The 26,442-nt window shown below is 39.3% G+C and overlaps 2 long non-coding RNA genes across 2 annotated transcripts; both read right to left on the bottom strand.

Annotated features, from left to right (window-relative positions):
* Positions 1 to 303: 303 nt before the first annotated feature.
* On the bottom strand, positions 304 to 11,159 carry LOC136052285 (uncharacterized). Its single transcript, XR_010622533.1, has 4 exons — positions 11,000 to 11,159; positions 6,851 to 6,931; positions 2,377 to 2,517; positions 304 to 1,087 (listed from the first exon to the last, which is right to left on the bottom strand). It is a non-coding gene; the product is annotated as an uncharacterized LOC136052285 (long non-coding RNA).
* Positions 11,160 to 25,066: 13,907 nt separating this feature from the next.
* LOC136051534 (uncharacterized) lies at positions 25,067 to 25,983 on the bottom strand. The gene is made up of 3 exons (XR_010622474.1): positions 25,953 to 25,983; positions 25,470 to 25,496; positions 25,067 to 25,201 (listed from the first exon to the last, which is right to left on the bottom strand). It is a non-coding gene; the product is annotated as an uncharacterized LOC136051534 (long non-coding RNA).
* Positions 25,984 to 26,442: the final 459 nt, after the last annotated feature.

Here is a 26,442-nt window from a genome sequence, read left to right as displayed (position 1 = left end):
ACCTTGCTTCATGACAACAGCTCAGAAGCACTTCAGTCATACACTTGCTAAATGTCTGACTACTGTAAGAACAAACATTGGTATGTCAAGTGCTTTACTAAGTTTCTTTACTGATTTCTGGTAAATATATTATAAAAACAGAATCTTATCAACAGCAACATGTCCAAAGTAATGATAAACTTAATTCTACAAATATTTTCTATACTATATAGTACTCAGGAACTACAAATTATTGATATAACCATGTCCAAGGGGAATTAGAACCTATGAGAATGCAAAATAATGTAAAAACAGACGCCAAAATCATAATGACAAACAAATTTATTTCAGTCGTAGGTGTTTTAGTTCTAGTGAATGACTGACTTAACTGAAGCTACAGCATTTGGGAAAAAAATGGAAATAAATGATGAATTACTGCTCCAAGACAGAACCAACATACTGTGACTGTGAGACACACCTCTGAACAAGTAGAACAGAATAATTTTATTCATGCCAGAGTGAGAATGAGGCTGAGACTTCTCTGATGAACTAATTAAGTTCCTTCATCATCAGTACCCCACTCCTATAAATCCTACTCAAAACCATCAGAACAATAAACATGTCATGCAGGTCTGGATCTCATAAAAATGTTTTGTGCCACCATTCACATTCTCTGTTTTATCTATGCATTTTTTCACTTGACTATGTCAAAATCTAAAATCTTATCTACATGTCAGATTACTGTAAAATCAAGTAATGTGTGAAATAATAGTGATATTTCAAATGGGTCCTCCTTATCATTTGTGTTGTATAGACAAGACTTAGATCCAGTTTATGATGCAGTAGCTTGAACCAGTGCCTTATTACATGTTCTGATACTATCTGGTGGTTGTTGGTATTATTATATCAAAAATATATTTTGCTCATATACAGAAAAGCTAAAGATTTCGTGACAATCGTGGAATAAGTAACTGAAGAGCAGTCAGGCTGTTGGCGTGCCTTCTTCCAAAGAAGTCTATGCAGAGAAGTCTGTGCAGAGGAAATTATATAATAATGAACATTCTGTCTTGTTTTGTTGAAGAAGCAGAGCCTTTCTGATCTGACTTTCCTGGAAATAAAAAAAAAGACCATAGCTAATACACTATCTTACTGAGTGATCCTCCTGAATAAAGGAAGGCACTTTTGCATCATGGGGACCATGGGGAAATGTGCCATGCCTTGAGATGGAGGCATGGTAGAGCAAATTTGACTGTTGAGCCACTACCCTTCCTATTGTGATTTAGATGCAGTGAGGAGAACACTGCCCAGTGGTAGGGTCACTGCTTCTGTCACAGGATCTGAGATGGTGTCTTCAGCACAGCTATTGACAGCTGTCAGGGGGAGCAATACAGTGTAGTGATTAAATACTCTAGGAGTGAGTGTGTGTTAATACTAGGTCTGCTTTCCATGCAGTGTGTCCTTTTCCCAAATGGTTTCCCAAAAGATTCCCCCAAAGCTCTAATGTGAGATAGGCATAAATGCTTATGTTTGTTCTTTTCTCAACACATCCCATGTCAGCTATGTTGGCATGAAGGTGACACTGTTTTTTCGATGGAGGACCCTGGTAGCACTGGTTGTGGATGAGAATACTTTCTCTGAAGAGCTATTCCTTGCCATTCCTGTTACAAATTGGACAATTGTTCTTTAGGTTTCCTTCAAACTGAACAACGCAACTTGTTTGTTTCATGCCAATCCAGCAGGTCTGTGTTCATCCTGGCCTGGGCAGCCATTGTAAGTATCCACTCCATCTACACCCACAACTTCCTAGATTTGCTTCATGGCAGGCTGGTGGAGTTATTTCGCTCCACAACTGAGAGATGTTTATGATTAAATAATGAGGCAGAATCGAAGATCTGCTCTAAAGGGCTGTTCTGCCAAAGTTTTTGGCTATTAAAATGTGCTCAGTTAAGTGCACTATGCATCAGCAGCTGGGAGCTAGATATTCATAGATTCATAAATTCATAGATACATTCAGTTGGAAAGGACCTACAAGATCATCTAGTCCAACCATCCTCCTATCACCATCCCTACCCACTGAACTACTAAATCAAATCCCTTAGCACCTCATCTAAACGCTTCTTGAACAGCGCTAGGGATGGTGCCTCAACCACCTCCCTAGACAGGCCATTCCAGTGCCTGACCACTCTTTCAGAGAAAAAATGTTTCCACAGGTCGAATCTAAATCTTCCCCGGCGCAACTTCTGGCCATTCCCTCTATTTATCTAGTGTGACTGTAAATTGCTATCTGGATGAATTTTTGACAGAGACTTTACCATATGGATAGACTACTTCCTTGCATCTCTTCTGATAGTGTGGAAGTGTTAAATGAAAATACAAATATGGATAGAAATATCTTACCGAGTTTGTCAGGAGAACCACATAGTCCGTCTCAGGAATAACATTTGTGTGCTAAGAGGATAACAGTGATGAGTAGAACCACAGCAAAGATGTACAGGATGATGGCAATGTAACACCAGAGTGCTCTTTCGGAGCAGGCTGCTAATGAAGAGAAAAGGAAGAAAGGTCTCACAATGAACAGATGCAACTGAAGTTTTTTTCCAAATTATGTATTAGTCATGGAGAGGAGGGAGGGGGTTGGAGGAAGAGGTAGAGAGGGAAGCATCCTTTTTACTGTGAACTACAGATCTAACACCTGTTGAAAGTGAAGTTTATGAGGATATCTTCAGTGTCCTGTAGATACAAATGAAAAAGTTGTGTTTGCTTTTTGCTATTTCCCAGTTAAATGTGTTTGTAGAAACTTTTCCTTTGGCAAATGTTTTTATTAGTTTTAGTTATAAATTAGTTACTAAGTGAAAATAAAACTCTTATTTATGTATGCTTATAAATGTAGTCACATTTTCAGCATTAGAAGAACCTGGCTAGTTCTAGTTTTTGTCATGCTATATGTTGAGAAGATGGCCTCATTTTCTAAAGCAGTACACAGTTTTGCAAGCACTCTCACCTTACTGTGCAGTTCACCTGCTAGGACACACAGCTCTGCCAGTGCATCTTGCTCAGCAATATACCTAGCTGTTTTGTCCCTGAGTGTCCTTCAGAAAATGGCTCATAACAGTGATGGAGTATTATTCTGAGTTTACACAGCTGAAGACTCAGAAAGAAGTCATGATGTTCTCCTTCAGGCTTTTTGAAAAAGTTTTCATAGGTAATTTGGAATTCTACAAACTACTATTCCCAAATAGGGGATGTTTAATTAGCTGTTAAAGAGCAGGCACCTTCTTTATGTGACCTTTAAAGATGTTTCAGTGAAGAATATGAGTTAAAGCTGGTCTATACTGTGGGGGACAATGAAAAGGGTTTTTTTAAATATGTCAACAATAATAGAAGGACCAGAGGGAACATTGGTTCTTTACTTTATGAGAATGGTCACCCTACACAGAGTGACACAGACAAAACAGAGATGTTTAATGCTTTATTTGCCTCTTGTCTTTTATGCTGATGATAGGCTCTGGCACCACAGGTGCCCTGACTTGGAGGACTGTGCTAATGATCAACTCCCAGCCAAACTTGAACTGATGTAGGATTTGCTGCTCAACCTGGGTGCATGTAAGACCACAAGACCCAATAGAATTCATCCTGGAGTATTCAGATAGGTAACTGATATCATTGAGAGACCTCCCTCAGTTATTTTTCAATGGTCTTGGGAATCTGGAGAGATCCCGGTTGTCTGAAAGCTGGCAAATATTGTTGGAAGCTGGGCAGTTTTCAAAAGGAGCAAGAAAGAAGGCTCTGGTAGTTAGAGCCTGTCAGTATCACTTCAGTGCCTGATAAAATTAGAGAGAAAATTATGTTGACAGTTATTGAAAAACACCTGAAGGATAATGTGGTCATTGGTCACACCTGACATGGGCTTATGAGGGGAAGGTCCTGTTTTACTAACTTACTTTCCTTTCTTTTGACATGGTCACCCATCTTGTTGATTAAGGGAAGCTAGCTGATGTTATGTTTTTGGAGTAAACCTTTTTATACTGTTTCTCACAGTATCCTTATGGACAGTATCCTTTTGTCTAGCATACAGCTAGACAAAAACACAATGCAATGGGTGAGCAATTGGTTGACAGATCAGATAGAAAGAATTATAGTAAATGGAATTACATTAGGCTGGCAGCCAGTCAGTAGAGAAGTTCCATAGGGCTCCATTTTAGGAACATTTTTATGTTTTCAGAAATGACCAGATATTGGCCTAGAAGGACATTTTGAATATTTTTTTTGCTGACAATACTAATTTAATATTGGAATGTTAGGAGTTGCTGATTCTGTTGAGGGTGGAGAGGACTAGGATATAGACACTTTAGAGGGCTGGGCAATCACTAACTGCATGGAGTTAGTTTAACAAGAGCAAGTGCCACATTCTGCACCTGAGAAGGGGCAATCCTGACTATGCATACAAACTTAAGGATGAGATTCTGGAGAAAAACCCTGCTGAAAGAGATCTGGGGGCCTTATTCAGTAGTGAACATGAGTCAACAGTGTGCCCAGGCATCCAGAAAGGCCAATCATATTCCAGGGTGCACCAAGCACGGAACTGCTAGCTGTTTGAAGGAAGTGGTTGTCCCACTCTACACTGTACTTGTACAGCCTCACCTTGAGTACTCTGTGTAGTTTTGGGTGACACAGTACACAAAGGACATAAAGCTATTAGAAAGTGTTCGAAGGAGGGCTACAAAATGGTAAAGGGCCTAGAGGGGAAGAGTATGAGGAACAGCTGAGATCCCATGGCTTGTTCAGCCTAGAAGAGACTGTGGATAGACCTCATCATGGCCTACAGCTTCCTCACAATGGAGAGCAGAGGGAGAGTGTTCATCTCCTCTCTCTGGTGACCAGTGAGAGAACCTGAGGGAATGCCACAAAGCTGAGACGTGGAAGGTTCAGGCTGGACATCAGGAAAATATTCTTCACCAAGAGGGAGGTCAGGAATAGCCTCCCCAAGAAAGTGATCATGGCAAAGAGCATGCCAGAGTTCGAGAGAGTCTGGGCAGTGCTCTCAGACTTATGATCTTATTTTTGGGTGGCTGTCTATGGAGCCAAGAATTTGATACTTAAGGGCCCCAACTCGTGTTATTCTAAGATTCTGCAAACCTGGAAATATGGATAGCATAGGCAAAATCAAAGAAGGGAAGGAAGTGAGGACTCAAGTATAAAAATGCAGTCAGCAAACAGAAGATGATGAAATAACAAAGCCATACATTTTATCACTTAGAATACTTCTGATTCTGCAGTACAATCCTAACTTCAGTGACATAAAATCAAAGTGAATTTAAAAGAAGCCAGTAAACTGGATTAACCTTTGTAACAGCAGGACTGAGATAAGCATTTAATCCACTTTCCTTTCTGGCTAACACTTTTAATAAGAAACACTGTATGAAACTTTCAGTTTCTTTTCACGTCTAGTAAGGCTAAATTAACCTTGCAATGGTAACATTTGTTCTCACTTAAAACTTTCCACAGCTACATTTTTTTTCCCTAAAAATAGCTTGTTCTTTTGCATTGTGTGAGTGCTAATAGTCTTTCCATCTCTTACTCTCATTCACCTCATACATGCGAATTAAAACTCATATCCAATATAATATTTTACTTTGAAAAACGAAATTTACTTTGAGGGGAGGTCCCAGTTTTTGAAAAAATAATGTAATGTATCTTAAAAATTTCATTTCATTAAAGATCAGATACAAGTTACCTGAACTTATTGAATAACTGTTTAAGGCCTAATTATCTATCACTTTCTAAAAAAAATTCAGTGTCTGCCCTTTACTGTCTCTAAATGCATTTGGAAATGAAAAACAATGCATGAAAATTGTTGCTAAATACAAACAAACAAACAAACAAACAAAAAACAGCAACAAAGAATTTTCTATTGTCTCTATTGCAAAACAAACTTTAACCATGTATTCTGAGCATCCTCTCAGGAGCAGAGATCAGGAAAAAACAGATAAAAATTATCTGTAGAAAAGATGGAGAGAAATATTGTTCCATACACCACAAAAGTGGGATATTTTTGGGCTGAATGAGCGGGGAGTAGCTGCATTGTGTGCATATCTACTTGCTAGAGGCATGGGATAGCAGTTAATCTGCCACTTGCTCCACTTCAGGTCCTGGTCCACCAGCAGGCCACAGTGCCAGAATGGAGCACGTTCATTTGCTTCTGGGATCCTTCTGGGATGATCTAACTGGTTCCTTCTTGGAGAAAGCATAGTTATATTTCACAGAACCATTCCCTTTTAATGGTGCAGACATGGACAGTGACAACTCATTCTCCCCAAAACTGGTCTACAGCACTATACCCTAAGGAAACTACCATAGTTTACTTGAGAATCTCATTTGGTTTCTGGAAGCATGTTACAGTGTATTCTGTGCTAAGTTATACAAAACCAACCCAACTCAACCACCACCAAACAAACAACAGCACCAAACAAACAACCAAAACAACCACAGAAAACAAACAAACAGACAAACAGTAAAACAAACAAGCCACGCTTTATCAATGTGCAGTCTTTTAAATTCAGACATTTCTGAACCAAAACACTCCAGCTGAAGAAGGGAGGTGGGAGGCTGGAGATTCTACTGAGCTGGAGTGTTCCAGGCTGCATGCAGTGAACATCAGAGACACAGTGCTGTCTACAGCAATGTGTATAAGGTCACCGCTTGCTCCCAGGTGCAATGCATCCAAATGTAAATTTGCCTAAACCATACTTACATCTCTCTGGACATCTAACACCAAGCAACTCTTCCATTACATGTAAATATGTAATTACAGTGATATACAAAGCAGATAACGTAATGAAAAAATTTTAAACTTCCTGCTGCATTGCAGTACTTTGACGTGTAGTCCTCGGTATAGTATCTGGTGTGTCAGATTTCCACCTCTTTTTCACCTCAGCATAGGTGATCTGTTCACCTGCAGAAACAAAAAATGCTCCAGTTAGAGAAACTGCCTGAGACCAGTGGCTCTCATTGGATCCAGCACCCTCTACCTTCCAGCATCAGGCCTTCTTCAAGTAAATGATAATAGCATCAATAAAGACAAGAAGTTGTTATGTTAATTTATGACCATTCTCACTTGATAGGAGAGGAGGTACTCCCATTTCTTACATCAGTGTCCTTGGTATTTGCATTTCTTGATAAGAATCATTTTTGCTAGCAGAACTGGTATGACCAGTCACAGTGGAAGTGGTCATCTCCATTGAGTTGAGGCTACAGGCTTAGAAGTCACAATTTCCCAGCCAAGGTAATGGAGCAATTCTTTCATTTTGAATATTTATACTATTTGTTGTATTGAGGCTTAAAAATCACAGGGAAAAACTGATTTTCCTCCAGTTACACCTTTTCTGTTTCTTCTTTGTTTCTCTGTTACTTGTCAGTCTTCTTCCTGATGCTTCTCTCCAGTTTATCAGCTGATAATCAGGATAAAGAACTTCCCATATCACCTCTCTTCTAAGAAATCTATCTTTAGGATTTACTTTGTAAAAATCTCCTCCTTTCACTTGATCAAACTGTCTGCATATCTCAGAATGAGGTCATCCACTCTTGCCTCAGAGCGTACATCCATTCCTTCAGAAAACTACCTGGCATCAGCAGACTGCTAGGAGATACTGGTTCCAGTGAAAGAATTGCCTCGAGACAGACAACAATTAGGCAAAATAAATTGTGGCTTTTCTGTTACTGGGAGGCATAATTCCATGCACAGTAGTATTGCCTCTTGTTATGCATAGACTCTGTGATAGACACTCCAGCATTTTCGATGGTACTGTCTGACATTAGGTTTGCAAAAGTGACCTAGCAGAAGACAGTGTTCCTAACTTGCTGCTGGAAGTCTCCCTCTTCCATATCTAGTTGACAGTCATTAGAGTACCTTCAATTGTCCTGGTAGCCACAAGTATGGTTGTGATTCTCATGGTTGCAACCACTAAAAAGCCAACATCTTACCATGTGTTTCAAGATTTTTAGGATCAATGGAGACTAGTGAAATATCTTCAGGACAGGTTTCTCCAAAGGCTTGAGACTGCCTGGCAAAGTGCACATTCCATCTCTGTGGCCATCTACTGTGCAAATCAGGAGTGCAAATTGGGTTGGAAGAGGACTAGGCAGCAGGGTTTTCAACATCAGCTGTTCATTTTATGAAGAAAGAAAGTTGTTTGCTCAGACTGTTTTGCCTTAACATCATTGTTCTTATAAACTTCGGAGGCTTTGCCTACAATTGACAGTTATATTCAATGGATGCTTAAGCTAGCATCTCCATAACAGAAGAGATATCTTTCACTCTAACAGCAGTGCAAATTCAGAAACTACTGCTAGACATCACACTCAAAGCAGGCAAAGATAATGTTTATGCACTTGATTTCCGCTTTTTTTTCATTTCAATTTAAATGGTGCGAAATATAGGACTCTAAGTGGAGATTAATAGCTCTTGCAATAACAGGCAGAACCTCAAGGAGAAGCAGTGTACAGACTGGTGGGAGCTGGGCACTGTGTCCATAGGGAAGGAAGCAGGACTAGAGTTCTATCAGAGGTATCTGTCAGTATGAAAACCTGGCATTCTAAGCTATTACTCCTGTCTTGTAGGAGCAACTATGCTCTTTGTCAGGCCATATCAATGATCTAAGTTAAAACATGTATGGAGTTAAGAGAGCAGCTGCTGCTTCCTTTCTACATTGTCAGGCAAGTGTCTGACCTCACCGTAGCATGGCAAATACCAAGCTTTTGGCTAAAGAAAAGCAACATTCTCAGAGTGCTAGAGCTCCTGAGGTCTATATTAGGCTTATGAAAAATTGTGCATCTAAACCACATTAAGCATTATTAAATCTCTGTCACACTGAATGCAACATCTTTCTCACACAGAAGGTGGGGAGTCAGAAGAGTTCACAGCACCTAGCACAAGATGAGGGCCACAGTTTCCTGTGCTGTGTTGTTCTAACCATTTAAAGAAATCAAGCACATATATAAATTGAAGATGGAATCCCTTAAAATGTGTAATGTGTATGTGTGTACATAATATCGTGAAAGAAAAATATTAGTTACGTATTTTACTTTTTTTTTTTCACTCTGTCTCAGTAGAATGCACTGACAATAGGTGGCAAATTTGAGATTGATTTAAAACATCTATTTATGCAAGGTTAATCAGCGTGTAGGAGTCACAGTGTTAGAATTTTATTAAAATAAATAACTTAGTAGACACCACAGGGATGCAACATTCTCAGAAGCGACAGGGATATTAGTGTTACTATGAAAAGGTTCTTTTTTTTTTTTTTTTTTTTTAATTGAACAGCTGAACTCCGTATTGTCATATTCTAAAGTATAAGAAAAAGTTCATGCCTGAAATTTGGTTTCTTAGTTGACCACTTAATTTGCCATTCTTTTTTTTTTTTATGTACAGTCTGTCCAAGAGATGAATATTGGTGACTTTGAGAAATATGTTATATATATCTCAAGATAACCTACAATGGTGATTTTTAGGCATATTTTACCAAAGTATAATAGAAACTTGTCTTCCCTTCTTGAGAGGAATAGCTAGAGAAGAAATTCAGTTGGGATATTGAATTATCAGGAGTTCTACACATGAAAAGATCACCCGAATTAGAGCAAAAAATGGCATCTCAGGCCATGACAAGTATTGTAGCACCAAAGATGGGACTGCTGGTATAATTTTACTCTGGTGGCACCTACTTCTGTGATTTGTCTTTGGCAACAAAGGTGAAGGTGAACAGGGCTTATGGTTAAGTTTATAATCTCATGGTCAAAGCACAAGATCCTTGTGTCTGTGCACTGCTAAGCGACACTGCAAGCACTGAAATGCCAAAAACAACCTAAAGTACAGTGATAATGGAAGCATTAAAATATAGGTGGGATTTCAAAGGATAATCTCAGATGATGAAACATAATGTAGATGGAGCAGAGTTTTATACTCCTAAATTTTGAAACATTTTATAGAAATAGTTACACTGGATGTGTATGCAACTCCAGTAAGTACTTATGGAGTAATTCTACACTGGGAGTTGTCCTGGACTGTTTGTCTCTTCTGCAGCAAACCAGTTGTGATCATGCAGACTAATATAGATAAGCTGACTTAACATATGAAAGCTAATACAGATGTTTTCAGTACTAAGTACCGAAAAGAAAATCAACAGAATTTATTCTTATAGAATAAAAGCTGCTTATATTCTGGAAAGCTTTGCCTTTCATGCAATCACTTCTGAATATAATTTGAAATAGTTTTTCCATGTTTAATTGTCTTATAGCTAAAAAAGGTCTATTTTTTTATTGGAATAAAAAAATTGTAACTAGATGCATTTGTTTTAAAGCATGAATTATATCCATTAGTGGATATCTAAGGCACTTTATTGAAAATACAGTTTTAAAGTAAAGTAGTTTTACAGAAGAAGGCATTTCTATAATACAGTCATATGTGTATGACCTATTGATTCTAGATGTGTTTTTCTCAACATATAACTTGCAGAAGAGGGAGAATGGAACACAGAGAAAGAGAGAGAAAGAATGAAAGAAAAGAAAGGAAAATTTATTGTTTTACAATTGAAATTTTTTTCCGGTGTTTAAGAAAATTAATCAAAGTAAAACTTAAAATGTAGCTATGCTGCAGGAGAGAGAAATAGATCCAATGACCTCAGTGCACTGTTACTGAACATGAGTTTTTAATAATTTGTATTAATACATTGCATTTCTCCATATTTCAGAAGCAGCACTTTTCAGACACTCTACTGTAATCCATAATGGGATTTTAGAGATAAGTCTTTACTTTTCATAAAATTCAATATTCATTCTACTAATAAACATAAGCTTTCCAAGTGGATTAACATATAATAGACAGACAGACAGATAGATAGATATTAGTATTTCTAAAAATGCTTTACACAAGATTTCAGTGTATTATGGATGTTTCAATTAAAAAAAAATTAAGAACCTACAGCTGAAGAAAAAAAATGTTAAGTATATTAAGATGGCCATTTTTTACCTGCATCTGCAGTCTGTGAAGCAAGGTGCACTCTTTCCTTAGGTGATACTGCTGCATAAATCACCTTATTTGCCATTTTGAAGAAATGTCTTCAGGTCTGCATTCACAATGGACTCAGTTGTAACCCATATGACATCCTTTCCGGCCTCCTCCCACCCATCACACCACAGTAGGTCAAAATAAAGGTTTAGCTGTCTGTAAAATGGAAGGAAATTAGATGTTGGTTTTTTTTTTTTGTAAATTCTCACTTTGTATTGTTATTTTTAGCGCACCCCGCCCCCCTCCCCCCTCCCCAATTGATGCATCTTCAGTAAACACATTACTGTTGTGATTTTTATCAACTTGCTCATAATTTGTGACCTCCAACCCATTCGTAATTTTTATCTGGAACATGATCTGCCAACATGCTGTGAGTATGCTCATATTCTGTTCAAATCAACTGGACACTTAAACCTTTTTTAGCAGGAAAATCAGTTTGTGACTGTCAAGTCACTTCCTCCTAAACTTTGCTAATTTAAAGTTGAAACCAGAAAGTAATGATGAAGGGAGAAAGACATTGCTGAAACATCTCAGGTATTCTTTTTTTTTTTTCTTCATTATTCTATGATGAATAAAATTAATTTTTAAATTTGGATTTGAAAGAAAGTGATCTTATTATGTAAACATTTTTTTTTCTTTCAGATTTTCCTCCATAGAGAAATTTCAAATTTTTTGGTTTTATGATAATTTAACATGTTGCCAAATCTTTGAATTCTTTGCCTGGAGAAATTTCTGCTCTTCAGCCAGCTGTAGATGGCGTGCTAATACTTATGACTCAGGGGCATCGTTAAGAGCAGAATTGAATAAGGGCTAAATCTGACCTGTGAATGCTCTGCAAGTTGGTCATCAACTGTTTGCATTAAAGACAGTCAACATCCTGTTTTTTTGTTTTGTTTTGTTTTTTGTCTTTCCCCCTCTATTAGAAGAGTGCATTCATGATGAAGTCAATGGAGTTATCATGGTGGTAAGTGAAGAAGTTCAATATTCCGCCCTCCTGGGACCAGCCATGAAAATAGGATATTGGCTTTTTCAGTCTGAATCATTAAGCTCTTTCAAGAACAGACTGTCATGCAGTTAATAACCCTAGTAACTAAAAGGATGTGTATAATTTCCTTTTTTTCTCAGGAACAAGTTTAAAGTGACGCAGCTTCCTACTTTCAGTTTTACCTGCTAATGTCAGGCTCTTTATCGAGCTTCCAAACTATGTACAGACAAAGAGAGGTCAGGTATCTTGATTTTTCTTTACTTCTACTTCAGTGACTTGGAGTAGATATAAACTACTTAGCTGTACTCAAAGACTTGATGAAAACTGCCCTGTTCAAAGAGGAAAAACAATGATGATCTCCATTACAGAGACAAGAAGGAAGAAATAGAATATCCCTAGACGGGTCACATCTACACTAAAAGGCCAGAATAGCACTGTGAAAAAATACAGCTATTTTTTTGCTTAAAGGATCTTTAGGAAACTGTTTAATATATGTGTACATATCTTGCTACTTAATGCCATGATAACTCAGAGTTAAGTTTACGTCTTTATCAGCTGTGCCAGAGAAGGATTTGTGACCTCTGGGCCAAGCCTCCAGCTACCTCATGTCACAGGTGCATCTACACTGTTCAAGAATAACTGCTCTGGAGGGTTCACCCTGTCTTTTAGTTGGTTCACACTCTGCTTCTTGTATTCCATGGGCTTCTACAGTGTGTACCACCCTAAAAGCTCAGCTGTACCATGCACTAAGATTTTGTACATTCAGTAGGATGCTTGAAGGTGAGTTTACATTTCATATTGTGCCATCTTTGAGCAGCAAGTATGGAAAGGGGAACTCACTTGCAAAGGGCATTTTTAGTAGCTTGGCTTGCCACAGTAGTCTAATTCATGGGTGACTTAGGACAATCATTCTCTACAGAAAGGAGGTTTCTGAGAAACCAGCAGCATTAGATTTGCCTGCTTTGTTTTATGCACCTGGGATGAGCATGCACCTTGAAGCCAGCTCCTCTCCCTTAGCACCTCTTTCTCCTGTTGGGGACATTCAGAGGTCAGTTCTCTGGTTTGTAAGATAAAATGATAGGCCACTGGAGGTACTTTCTCTCTACTGATTGGAAAGAAATATAAGTAAATAGCTTAGATATCAACACCCTTAGGCACCTAAATGAGGAAGCAGATAATCTCAAGATTACAGCATTTTTGTTGAAAGGAGCCATCTACCCCTTCCCTGATCAGGCAAGTGATGGTTCAATTGAAGATAACACTTATTGAACAACTTTGCAGTTAAGATATTTCAAAGGAGATTGTTCACTTCAGTAAAATAGTATGAGGAAGATATTTGTGTTGGCACTTAGGTACTAAACTGTGCCCTCGCTACCATTGATGTAAACCTAGACTGGCTGTACTAGCATTCTTCTGGATTTAGTAATTGTGGAATCCAATGCCAGGGGAAAGGAGAAAAGATGCTCTGGAAGCTTAGAAGCCAGTGATGTTTATCACTGTTTTTCCATTCACAGAACTGATGAAGTTATTTTGTCAGTGGATTTGGGGAAAATACATGAGGCTGTATGTACCATTAAGAGGATAATTCAAGGATTTGGAAGAGGTTTTTGTTCTCTTAGTTATCCTTTTTATTTAAATAATATAAAATAGTCACTAGATGTCTCCCTTCACCACAAAATATGCTAGAATATAATTCATTTGAGCCAAGGAACTTACACAGTCGTTTTAGATTTTTATTTCCATTGAATAACCTGATGGAGATAACTAGAATGTGAAGGAGAAAAAGCTTGGAAAATAAAAAAGCAAATGAGATGGATATTAGCTACAAATCCATGAAGCACAGAAGACTTAGAGGTAGGCATTTTCTAACTGATAACAACAGAATAAAGAATTGTAGAGATACTGAGATACAAGTGCATGCCTGCAACTGGCATATAACTTTATATTAAACTGCCTTAAATTTAAACCAATCCCAGTGGAGGGACAGGAGCATGGAGGAAACGGGGAGCCAGTGTTACAGACAAATAAGGAATAGCCATCTCCTATGATTAGTTATGATAGCGGTAGGGGTGGTGGAGGGTGTCAGAGATCACGTATTTCAATGCATTTTTCTAAATAGAGCTTGAGAATGGTGACAGGTCTTCAGCTACAACAAAGAAGTCAAAGAAGACAGCATGCTGGCAAAGGTCAAAGCAAGCAAGAGATACCTGTCCCCAAGCTACTCTGCCAGAGGCAGCAACTACCTTTGGTCCTAAATCTGACTCATTTGATTTCTTGCATATAATTTTGCTCTGGTCAGGAACCTGAAGCTCCAATATAACATCTTGTTAAAGGAAATACCTTGTTTTAGTTTTTGTTTGTTTGTTTGTTTGTTTTGTTTTTCCTGAAGTAGATAACATTAGGTTATTATTGTTGCACTAGAACAGAGCAGTAAACATGACAACTTACAGAAGCCCTTTCACACACTTTTTTTCTTTTTCCCCAAGGTTTTTTAAATGATTTTTCCACATATTTGAACACCACAGCAGGGAGAATTAATTCATATACATTCATCTATATTATAGCAATAACAAGGATATAACTTAAAATTGTAAATCTCCATGCACATAAGCCACTGTATCACTTAAAGTCTTCTACTTCTGAGCACAAGCTGATGAACTAACTGGAGCACCAACAGGCATGTATGGCAAAAGAAGGCAAGGACCATGCCTTCTGATGGAATACAGGCACTATAGAGCAAAAGCAGGTAACAAATAAGGAAAATTGGCTCATTCCTTCTAACAACCAGTGACAACTCAAGAGGAGAACAATCTATCCAAAAAGATGCTACTCCTTAAATGAGCATGAGGAAGGGTGGATCTAGGCTTCACCCCTTCCAGTCACTCAGGTACATTGCTTGCCCCTGAGCTCCCTGGGTTACCCATGCCTTCTTACCTGGTGCTCAACCATTGGTTCAGGCTGTGACCTGGCAATACTGCTGCAATGTGAAACAACAGAGTGATTAAAACGTAGTTGGGAGAAAAGAAAAAGCATTCTTTTGCTCCAGGTAATCAGCACCCTGTTCCAGCAGGTCAGAAGTAGCCAGTAGAACTAGTTACTTTCTCCTTCAAGAAAACTAGGAACAGCTGTTAAGATATTTTCTGTCTAGGTAAGTGAAAAGAGATAGTATATAGTATGAGATACTTGATCCTTGGAGGAGCTGGCTTCTCCCTGCTGCTTATAAAAAATAAAATAAAATCAAAAACATCAAAATTAACCTGTCATCTGTTTTTCTTTTTTCCTTTCTTGGGTAAGAAATGTATCTCTATCATTTGATCAACTTCCACATTCTGAAAAACGACATATGTTCTTCCTAGCACTGTCTTCTAAAAAGAATGATTATGAGCATCTAGACCTAGAGGTTTGAGTTCAGACATTGCAGCAACTATATGTGCTCAGCAGTGCTTTACCCAGTTTTGATGATCTCAAACCTCAATAGTATGAACATTGTACCCCACCAAGACAGGCCTCCAGCGCTCACAGACCCTATATTTCAGTGCAATAAAAAGTAGTGAAGTAGAACCTGTCTCATTTTCAGTGCAAAAGCAGCCAGCCAGCTAAGCTGTTCCACCTCATTAACAATGGTATTCTTGTGAGTGGAACAAGTCTCAGAAAAGCAGATGCAGTGGTTTTTTTTCTGTATGTCAGAGCGAGAGCTATTCATGCCTACTGCTTTTCTTCCTTTACCTGTTGACTCATTACATCTTTTACTGATTCCCTGTGGAAACATAACAATCTGCAGGAGTCAAGCACAGCAGTGAGAACTGTGCCTGGGATCTAACTTTCAAGCTTCCCTTTGTAGGGATTCCTGTGCTAAAAAAGTCAACATCAATTGGAAATAAATTGCCAGTGAGATGAGAGAATAAAGGATAAGACACCCTTGCAAAATAAGATATGAGAAGAAGAACCAGTTAAACAAACTTTTCTTGCAGGTATGTGGCAGGAGATGGCTAGCGATAGACTTTCCAGGATACAAAGGTAGCTCTAGATGAGCAAAACAACAGGCTCTGAATCCAGATTATGAAGTGAGTATAAACAATGGAAACAAAGGGGTACCTACTGGAAGGGGATGAGCATCTGACAGGCAAATAAAAAAGAATGTGAAGTCTGTGTTCTCTATTTGTACACTAGTTACAGTCTTCTGGAGAGGGGAGGGGAAGGGAGGTGAGAACATTGCCTTAAAATAGAAATACTGTTTTTTTGTTGTTGTTGCTGTTTTTTTTTTTTCCACTAGCTCAAAAGGACTCACACTTTCCCAGAGTACAGGTTATTAGATCTTGATAGTTTTGAATCATTTACAAGAGAATAATGTGATAAAAGTCTGTACCTAGTATGTATTACATGATGGAAAGAGAGTCTGAGAGATCAAGGAATCTCTTTGACCTTTTAGTTCTACATTATGGACCAAATTAAAAAAAGAAAAAGGAAAAAAATATTTTATATATGGTCCATTTCAGAGCATAAGTATCCTGCTGTAAATGATGCTAAGAACTTTAAGGGTAAGCAAAGGAAACTATTTCAGAGGGCAAAATGCTTTGTGTCACGTTTAGACCAGTCATGCATTTGGTATGCAGGTTACTACATAGGTTGCTATGGAACAAATCTTATCTGTATCCAGTCAACACTATCCACATCTACATACTGATCAACAATTTAGTTATGCTGCATATAAACTGTACCTGAACAATACTTCTGAGTAATTTGTTCCATGACTATTAAATGTTCATTTTTTTTCCCTAAATATTTTTGTTTCTGCACTTAACACAGTTACTTAACGCAGTTACTTAAAACAGTTCCACCAAGAGTAGGAAGGGAAAAGGTCAGTAATATAAGATCAGAAAAACTAAACTTTTATTTATTTTAATCTATTGGGTTTTAATAGTCCCATTGAATATATAAGGAAACAAGAATATTCTATTTAACAGAATAGAAACGGTATTTTTCATCAACACATGTAGGTTTGTAGAGCCTATCTGTGTTGAATCTTAATGGAATTTTCTTAAGTGGCAATAAAGCACAAAACGAATTATGTAGCTCATAAAAGGAAATTCCAGATCTTTGTGTGCACAGGCTTTGTATCTTTATGTTTTGAATTTTTTTTAAAGTACACTATATTTGAAGCCTGCTAGGATATGCTCCATCAAATTTACATAGTCCAAAAAATAGATGCATTTTATGATGCATCTGTGAAGCACTAGACTAAGTTAATAAGAAAACTAGTGGTAGTTGAGATTGCAGTCACTGTAATCATAGGAGACTGAATTACACCTAAAATCTTACTGCTCTTCTCATTGATTTTCCAGTACCAATTTTCCCAGAACCACATTATCAATTCATGACTGCTTCCTACATTTGTAACAAAAGACCACTGGATTAAGTCAGTATTCATTCAGGTAAGTAAAATTACTTAAACAACAAAAAGAAAGAAAAAAAAGGGAGAGAAGTTTTCCACTACTTGGAAAAAATAAAAATAAAAATAAAATAATTCATTCATTCATTGTAGCATTTAGTCAAAATTCTGTATCATGGCAAGTATGAATTACAGTGTCTCAGTAAGGGCAAATAGAAAATGCATAGCAGTCAAAATAAGATGATATTTTCATGCTTCCAATATTGCTTGGTAATTAGTTTATTTAACAACATCATATAATGAGCAATTTTTTAACACATTCATCTTATAGTGATTATTAATAATGCTGATGATGATCCGAATGCATGTAAATAAATGATAACTATTTTATATTTTTGCAAAAGAATGATCTCAGAAATATATAAGAGTCTACTTGAAAATTTCTGATGTTTGGACACTACACTGTAGATGGCATTGATGGAAAAAGAAACCATATCGTTATTCTGTAGTTAAAGAGAATTTTCAGGTAAAACAGCCCATTAAGAAAGTCTAAGATAAAACATGGCACATGAAAACTCCTTATCCCTCTCAAATTCTACCAAATTTGAAAAAGATACCTATACTATGTTCATAATGCATATACTCTGAAAACTTTGCAAAATGCAGAAAACACTATTTCCCTCCAAAGTTACTATATTGTTTCTGTTTCACTGACTTTATTTCAGCATTTCTACAGAAGTACTTGGGCATTTTAGTTAAATGTTTTTGTGTAAGTCTGACATATTTGAAGTTAAAAAGTCTTAAAAGTATTAGAAAATGAAGTGTTTTGAGGGCATGGATGTTAAATGTCCTGTTTCATGTAAACTCTAACGTTATATTTAAGAATATTTCATATTCAAAACCTGGAAATTCTATTTTGCTTCAGTCTGTTAACTTTTTTTCCCCATATAGTGCCTGGACTGAAACATATGGCACAATATTAGTGCACACTCACCACTGGAATTCAGGAGCCTTGTAAAGATACTTGTTAAGCATCTCTTCAGGACTATTGCACATATCATACCTGTCAGACCTAGATAATATAAAAAACATCGCAGGGAAGCAAACAAGAAAACAAAGCAACAAGTTATTTTAGGGTTAGTTTTTGTTTTAAGGTTTAAAATTAGGGTTGTAAGGTAAGGGTTGTATTTTGGATTGATATTAGTGCTGGGTAAAAGTTGATTACTGTTTTATCTGGCAGGCAGCTAAGTGCTACTAAGCCATTCTTTCTGCATCCCCCTCAATTGGGAAGGGGGACAAAACTGTGAGAAAGAGGAAATGAAAACAACTTGTGAACTGAAGAAAAAACTATTTACTAAGACAGAAAGAGAAGATAGAAAAGATGGGAAAAAAAAGAAAAAAAGAAAAAAAAACCCAACCAATGTTTGTTTTAACTATAATAATTAACTCTAATGTAACTGTTCACTACCTGCCTATCAATGCCTAAATCGTCTCTGAACTGTAGCTGCACGTCCTAACTCCACCCTGCCTTGCCCTTCTGCTACAGTGGCCCCTCAACACCAAGCAGCCAAGGTTGACCCTGGGGCCAGCACTTACTGCACAGCAGCAACCAAAACATTTATGTGCTATCAGCACTGATTTTCTCCCAAGGCCAAAACTACGCAACATACCAGACACCATGAAGAAAATCAACACTGTCGCAGTTGAAAGCAGGAAAATATCTACTCCTTATTCCATGTAATTTACATAATGTCGATATCCCATATTTTCCAGTGCATCATCTTTCCTGCCTTTTAAAATATACACACGAATATTATTCCCATTATCTATGGGCCATCTCTCTAAATTGACTGTGGAACTTCTTTAGTCTATGGCTTTGGGCTCTGTCTTTCACAACAGTCCTTCAAGGCAGAAGGAATAATGCATTATGCTTGATTGGTCCATGCTGAAGTCAATTCTGGTTCCATCAGAATTCATTCATCTTCAGTCTGATTGCTACTGCAACAGTAGTGAGAATATGCAGTATTATGTGGCAGCTAACACACAGTTCAAGTCATTAACTGTTCTCATCCAGTATGAAATCCCCTTGAGGTACACTCTGTACATCCCTATCTTCCTGCATTACGTATCAAGTGCGCCCAGACCCTTGAGCAAAAGCAGTCCCACATACGAGCTTGCTTTTGACAAAAGCAGGAATATATCAGACTGTTTTACCCAGTCTGTTTTTCCTATGTACTGTAGCTACTTTATTTCCTTTTACAATATGTAAGAATTTTGATTGGACATGGCTAACTAGGGTTAGAGTTAAATTTATTGTAAGGGATTTAGGGTTGTATTTAGCATTAGGGTTTGTTGAGGTGTACAATTAGGGTAAGAGCTTGGCTTTGGGTTATGGTTAGGGTTAGTGCTACTATTTAGGCTAAGCATTACCTTGAATTAGATTATTGTTAAGGTTTAGGGTTAGGTTTCAGTTTTGTTTCATATCTACTTCATGTCAGATGCCATTTTGTCAGACTTCCCCTCCACTGCCCTCAGTCACATAGAAACAAAATGTAAAGGAAAACTGTTGGGCAGATTCAGTCTCTACTGCCATACCATGAATGTGAATCTCTGATGTTATGGGCCACCATAATAAAACATGAGACACTACTTTTGGAGCAACTCTCACAAAATATACAGTATAGTTAATATATAACAAAATATTTTAGTCTTAAATATTTCTTAGAAAGTTCTTAAGGTGTTCACCAGAGATTTTTTGATGAAAATTCACTCCTTCTGTACTTCATCTTTGAATATGTGTACTGACAAAAAGCAATGATGTGAATAAGGTATGATTGTGAATCAAAGGATATTTTATTTTACTAAGATAAGGATTATGAAAGTTTGGTGATGAAGAGACATGGTAAATGTCATCAAATGTAAATTGATGATTTTTTTTAAATCAGTGTAGAAACTTCAAGTTGTGGGGAGCAGTTGACATGCTCAAAGGTACAGCTTGAAATCCAGAGAGGCCTAGACTGGCTGAGCAGAGGGTTCAGGAGAACCTCATGAAGTGCAGCAAATCCAAGTGCAGTTTCTTGCACCTAGGCTGTGACAATCCCCACTATTACTATAAGCTGGGGGATGAAAGGACTGAGCAAAGTCCTGACAAAAAGGACCTGGGTGTACTGGTGGATGGGGAGCTGTTCATGAGCCAGCCATGTGCTCTTGCAACCCAGAAAGTGAACTGTATCCTTGTATGCATCAAAAGAATCGTGTCCAACAGACTGAGGGAGGTGATGCTGCTCCTCTGTTCTGTGCTAGTGAGGCTTCACCTGTAGTATTGCATCCAGATGTGGAGTCCTCAGTATGGGAAAGACACGGGCCTGTGTGAACACATTCAGAGGACATCCCCAAAAAATGGTCCAAGGAATAGAACACTTCTCCTGCAAGGACAGCCTGAGAAAGCTGGGGCTGTTCAGCCTGGAGAAGTGTCCAGGGAGACCTGAGGAAAGTCTTTTGGCATCTAAAGAGAAGAAGGAAGGGCACAGACTCATTACTAGGGTCTTTGGTGACAAAACAAGGGAAAATGGTTTCAAACATAAAGAAGGGAGAAGATTTAGTTTGGGTACTGATGGAATGAAGACCTCAAATATTGCAAGCATCAGTATCTGGAAGAAACATATGTACTATGTTAAAGATAAGCAAGGAAAACAAAATCAAACTGAAGACAAATGGGCCCTGTCAAGAAATACCAGAAAAATCACTTCCAGAGAGGAGGTGAACACCGTAACTGAGCATGCTCCTGAGATTGGGGTCAAAAATTTAGGAGCAATGAATACTATCAACCTTCCCCCCTTGGCCCCCAGGTGACCACTGTGAAGAAACTCGAGGGTGACTGTGCATGCTCTAAGTGGGAGGGTATTCTATTAATCAGTTCTAAGAAAATGTTAATGAGTTCAAGTAAATATTTAGTATATGCATGAAATTTCAGAATATATACATATATGTATATATATGTATATATATATATGAGTATGTATGAGTACAACTAATAATCTGCAAATAAGCCAAGATGCGTATATTGGGCGGAGCTATCCCCTATGTACCCAATGCTGCCAAAAAGTAATGTGTGCTTGACACAACTTGTTGGTGTGTCAGGTTAATGCACAGATGTTCTTGGCGTCAGTGTAAGGAGAAAGTCTTTTACAGGTAACATGGTAAGGCACTGTCACAGGTTGCTCAGAGAGGTGGTGGAAGCCCTGTCCGTGGGGAATTTCAAGACCATGCTAGATGGGACTTTGAGCACTTGATCAAGCTGTGGATGTCCCTGCACATTGCAGAGGAGTTGGACTAGATGACCTTTCGAAGTCACTTCCAACTCTCAAGGATTCTGTGTTTCTGTGATTCTATTTTCAATTTCTTTTATCAAAACAAAAGTGTGACTATGTTCTTCGCTGTTCACAGCCCTGTGTATAGCCAGTGCGTCAAGATGGACGCGCGCCCGGGACTCCTCCGCGGGGAAGAACCGCCTCCTTTACAGCTTGGAGAGGGATGGTCAGCACTGCCAGCCGTGCTGGGATGACTGCGGCCGGCGGGCTGAACATGCCTTCACTAATCTTAGCGTTAAACCAGTATTAACCTGGACTCCACAAGAAGATCTAGGAAAAGGCACCATTCTAAGTGAGCTTCTGCAACTGTTGTCTCTGTTGCTTATGCTCTGGGCCTTGGCCTCTTCTGAGCACAAACAATAGGAATACTTGACCCTTTGTACTCTGGGGATAGCTGCAAAAAAGCTCCAAGTACCCTAAGTCAAGGGCTGCATACACATTAGAAGCTTGTCAGAGGACTCTAGAGCTTCCTCAAGTCCACATCTGTGCAGCTCATCTTACTGCCACATTGCCTAATTGCAATAGGAGCTCAGAGGATCACTGGTGTCTCCAGAAAATCCAGAATTTCCCAAAACAGAGCCAAAGACTGCTATCCTCCCAGTGCTTTTGAGTGGCATCCAGAGGAACCAGCAAGGTCTTGGTAGGTATATCTAACTGCACCTGAGCACACCTCTGTGCTCTAGAGGACCAAATCCTAATCACTAATCTATCAACATATGAATGTACCAGTGTAGAGTCCAAAGAAGCAGCAAATGCTTCTGAGGGATCTTGAAGTGCAGCAGAGTCCTGAAATTTTCTGTACATTTCCATTTGTCCTGAACCTGCAATGTGCTTTCAGTAAGACCCTTGGCCTGCAGTATCTTTCTGGTAGGCTGTTGGGACTTGAAGAGACTGATTTTGTTGCCTAGAAACTGTCTTCTAGCACCCAAGTGAACTTTCAAGTACTTCTCCGACGTGTCAAAGGCCTTCAGAGTGAAGTTTTGTGCTGTAACATTGTTTTTTAGACCAGGTTGATAGATGAAAGTTTTTCAGGATTTCAAATGCTCCATTCTTTTCCTGGTGTCTCTGGAATCCTGTGAATGCTTCTTATAGAGGTGAAAGTACAACAGAATTGAATTCTGTGCTATCCATAATCTTCTGAGTGTGCTACTGGGTAATGCAGGTCCTACCAGTGACTTTGTGGGACAACCAAGGTAAATGAATGAGTCAGAATGCACCTGGCTGCAGTTCTCTGCTCTGTGTGTTCTTATGTATGTGACTCAGAATGAGGTCCAAGGGATTGGTGAATGCTTCTATGAAGATCTCAAAACATAGAGTATTTCCAAGACTTTTTGTGAGTTTCTGTTTGTCCACACACGTGTGACCTGCTTTAGATAAAATCTGTGGCCACACAGTGTCTTCCACTGATGCACAAATAAAGAAATGAATGAATGAATGAATAAATAAACAATTAAAAGGAGGATCCAGGGAACTACATGCCTGTTAGCCTGACCTCATTGCCAGAGGAGGTTATGGAGCAGATTGTCTTGAGGGAGATCAGGAGGCATGTGTGCAGGACGATAGGGGGTTCAGGCTTAGCCAGCATGGGTTCACGAAGGGCAGGTCCTGCTTGACCAACCTGATCTCCTTCTATGATCTAGTGGCCCATCTGGTGGATGAGGGAAAGGCTGTTGATGTAGTCTACGTAGACTTCAGCAAAGCCTTTGACAATCTCCCACAGTACTATCCTGCAGAAGCTGGCAGCCTGTGGCTTGGACAGGTACACTCCTTGCTGGGTAAGGAGCTGGCAGGAGGGCCGGGCCCAGAGAGTGGTGATGAATGGAGTTAAATCTAGCTGGTGACTGGCCATAAGTGGTGTTCCCCAGGGGTCAGTGCTGGTCCCTGTCCTCTTCAATATCTTTATTGATGACCTGTATGAGGGCATCGAGTGCACCCCCAGTAAGTTTGTAGATGATACCAAATTGGCTGAAAGTGTCAATCTGCCTGGGGGTAGCGAGGCCCTACAGAAGGATCTGGACAGGCTGGAGAGCTGGGCTGAAGTCAATGGGATGAGGTTCAACAAGACCAAATGCCGCGTCCTGCTCTTTGAACACAACAACCCCAGGCGATGCTACAGGCTTGGGGCAGAATGGCTGGAAGACTGTGTAGTGGAAATGGACCTGGGGGTATTGGTTGATGCTTGGCTGAACATGAGCTGACAGTGTGCCCAGGTGGCCAAGAAGGCCAGCGGCATCCTGGCTTGCACCAGAAACAGTGTTGCCAGCAGGAACAGAGAAGTAATTTTCCCCTTGTACTCAGCACTGGTGAGGCCGCACCTCCAGTACTGTGTTCAGTTTTGGGCCTCCTCACTGCAGGAAAGACATTGAGGCCCTGGAACGTGTTCAAAAAAGGGCAGCAAGGCTGGTGAGGAGTCTGGAGCACAGGCCTTATGGGGAGAGGCTGAAGGAGCCGGGAATGTTCAGCCTGGAGAAGAGGAGGCTCAGGGGAGACTTTATTGCTCTCTATAACTTCCTGAAGGGAGGTTGTAGTGAGCTGGGGGTCTGCCTCTTCTTTCATGTAATTAGTGATAGGACTAGAGGGAATGGCTTCAAACTGCCAAGGGAGCTTCAGGCTGAACATTAGGAAATACTACTTCTCTGAAAGGGTGGTCAGGTACTGGAATGGACTGCCCAGAGAGTGGAGTCACCGACCCTGGAGGTGTCCAAGGAACGTTTGGATGTTGTGATAAGTGAATGGTTGGACTGGATGATCTTTTAGATCTTTACCAACCTTGGTGATTCTATGATTCTATGAACTTGACATGCCAATGGGTTATGTCAAGCAGGTATTCCTTTTATTGCAGTGCTGGGTGCATGGGGATTGCTCACATGCACACCAAGTGAAGCAGCAACTACACATTTATAGGCGTAGTGTATACATATTCATTACATTTCCAGGAAATTGATTACATCCTAGAATGTTGGGATGGTGTCTGTGCCCATCTGGTGATATCCCTGGAAATTTTTAGGGGGTTGCATTGTATTCCAACAGCAACACTTACTTCCTTCTTATCTTCAAAGGACCACCCCCACACCTAGTTGCAAAGGGAAGCTCTACTTCTTCACTTGTATTCAATGGACCATGCATTTCTATGGGCTCTGTCTTCCTTTCCTAAAGTTACCTGTTTGCTCAAGCTATGAGGCCTAATAAGTCTATAGAAGTCTCCTTGTTTCACTGGAGAAGGATCAATGTATGAAAAAGTCTCTCTCACACACATAAGAAAAAAGAAAAAGTCCAAGACAAAGTAGTATAAGATTCAGGTTTATTTGCATTGCACCAGGGAAAGGACATAGGATCTCTGCATTCCTAAGCAAAATTCTTCATCATCAGGGTAGATTTAGGATTATAGATTGAAATCAGATGGAAAATATTCAGGAATCCTATAATTCAAGGAAGAGGATTAAAAAAATCAGTGATATTCAAATATTTGAATAAACACAGCTCTGTGATTCTGTAATTTTCTTTCTCTCTAACCCACTCTTGTCTTACGCTTCAGAGACAGTCAAGGCCAGGAGCTGCTGGCCTGGGCTGGAAGTAATTACGATTTTCTACGCTCCTCCAAATCCTTGGAAAGCGTCAATTTCCTTCCAGTACCCTTTGTGATAAAGTTCAATTAAACTTATTTATTTATTTATTTATTTTACTTACATAGGGGACTGGTGCCTCAGAGCTGTCCTGTAAGGGAGAAACAGTAGTGTCAGTGCTGAAAATACCATGTACAGCTAAAACTCTTAGTTAAATTGGGTAGTCCAGCTGCAGCATGATCACCCCCTCATTCCAAAAAATGAATGAGCTCAGGAAGATGATCCCCTTGCAGAACCTTGGGGTACCTTGCAGTCATGATGCATTATAGAGTGACTTGGGGCCAGCCAATAGATTTTTACTTTTTTTTCCTGCACTGAGGAGGGAATGATCCTGGGAGAGTCTGAAACTAAATGGTAAATAAGAACTTAACAAAATAAATAATTTAGCAGAGACCATGGAGATGATGGAGGTAGAATACTAGTGTAGATATAATTCCCTGCTTCAAACTCCAGTACTTTCCCTTCAAAGACACACCATTTTATTTAACAGTGATAGCAGTTTCCTGCCACCTTAAATAGACAAAGATTGACATAAACACCCCATTACCGTTGAAGCCTTGATCACCGATCACATTCCCTCCAAGGCCGCCAGGGATCTGCAAGAAAAACACAGCTGTAGTGGGGTTGCCCAGGAGCTCCTGGTTCACTTTGTCCCATGTAGGGCAAAGCAGAGACAATCCAGGAGCTGTTTGTGAGGGGTGGTAAGGAGAGAAGGGCTGCTTGAGTGTGAAAATACTCACCCCTAGGGAACCCTGAGGTTCCTGAGAAATTGAGAGAACAAGGTGTTATGAGAATTCGACATTGATACTGCCACAACATCTAACCTCTTTGTACAGTCCCTACCCTGCTCCCCACCTCCCCACAGAGGAAGGAGTTCAGGTCATGTGGGAAGTTCTATCTGTGTGGAGACACTTAGGGGAAGAAGGGAAGGCCTAGTGGACAAGAGTTGGACCAACACAGAAGATTTTCCTGAAAGTCCATCAATTCTTTCCCAAACCCAGTCCAGACTGTGGCGGCAGACAGAGCTCAGGCCAAGG

The sequence above is a fragment of the Cyrtonyx montezumae genome, unplaced genomic scaffold (genome assembly GCF_038088225.1).
Source record: "Cyrtonyx montezumae isolate F1298 unplaced genomic scaffold, pur_monq_1.0 scaffold_3, whole genome shotgun sequence".
Lineage (NCBI taxonomy): Eukaryota > Metazoa > Chordata > Aves > Galliformes > Odontophoridae > Cyrtonyx > Cyrtonyx montezumae.
This window is presented reverse-complemented; position numbering and strand designations above follow the sequence as displayed.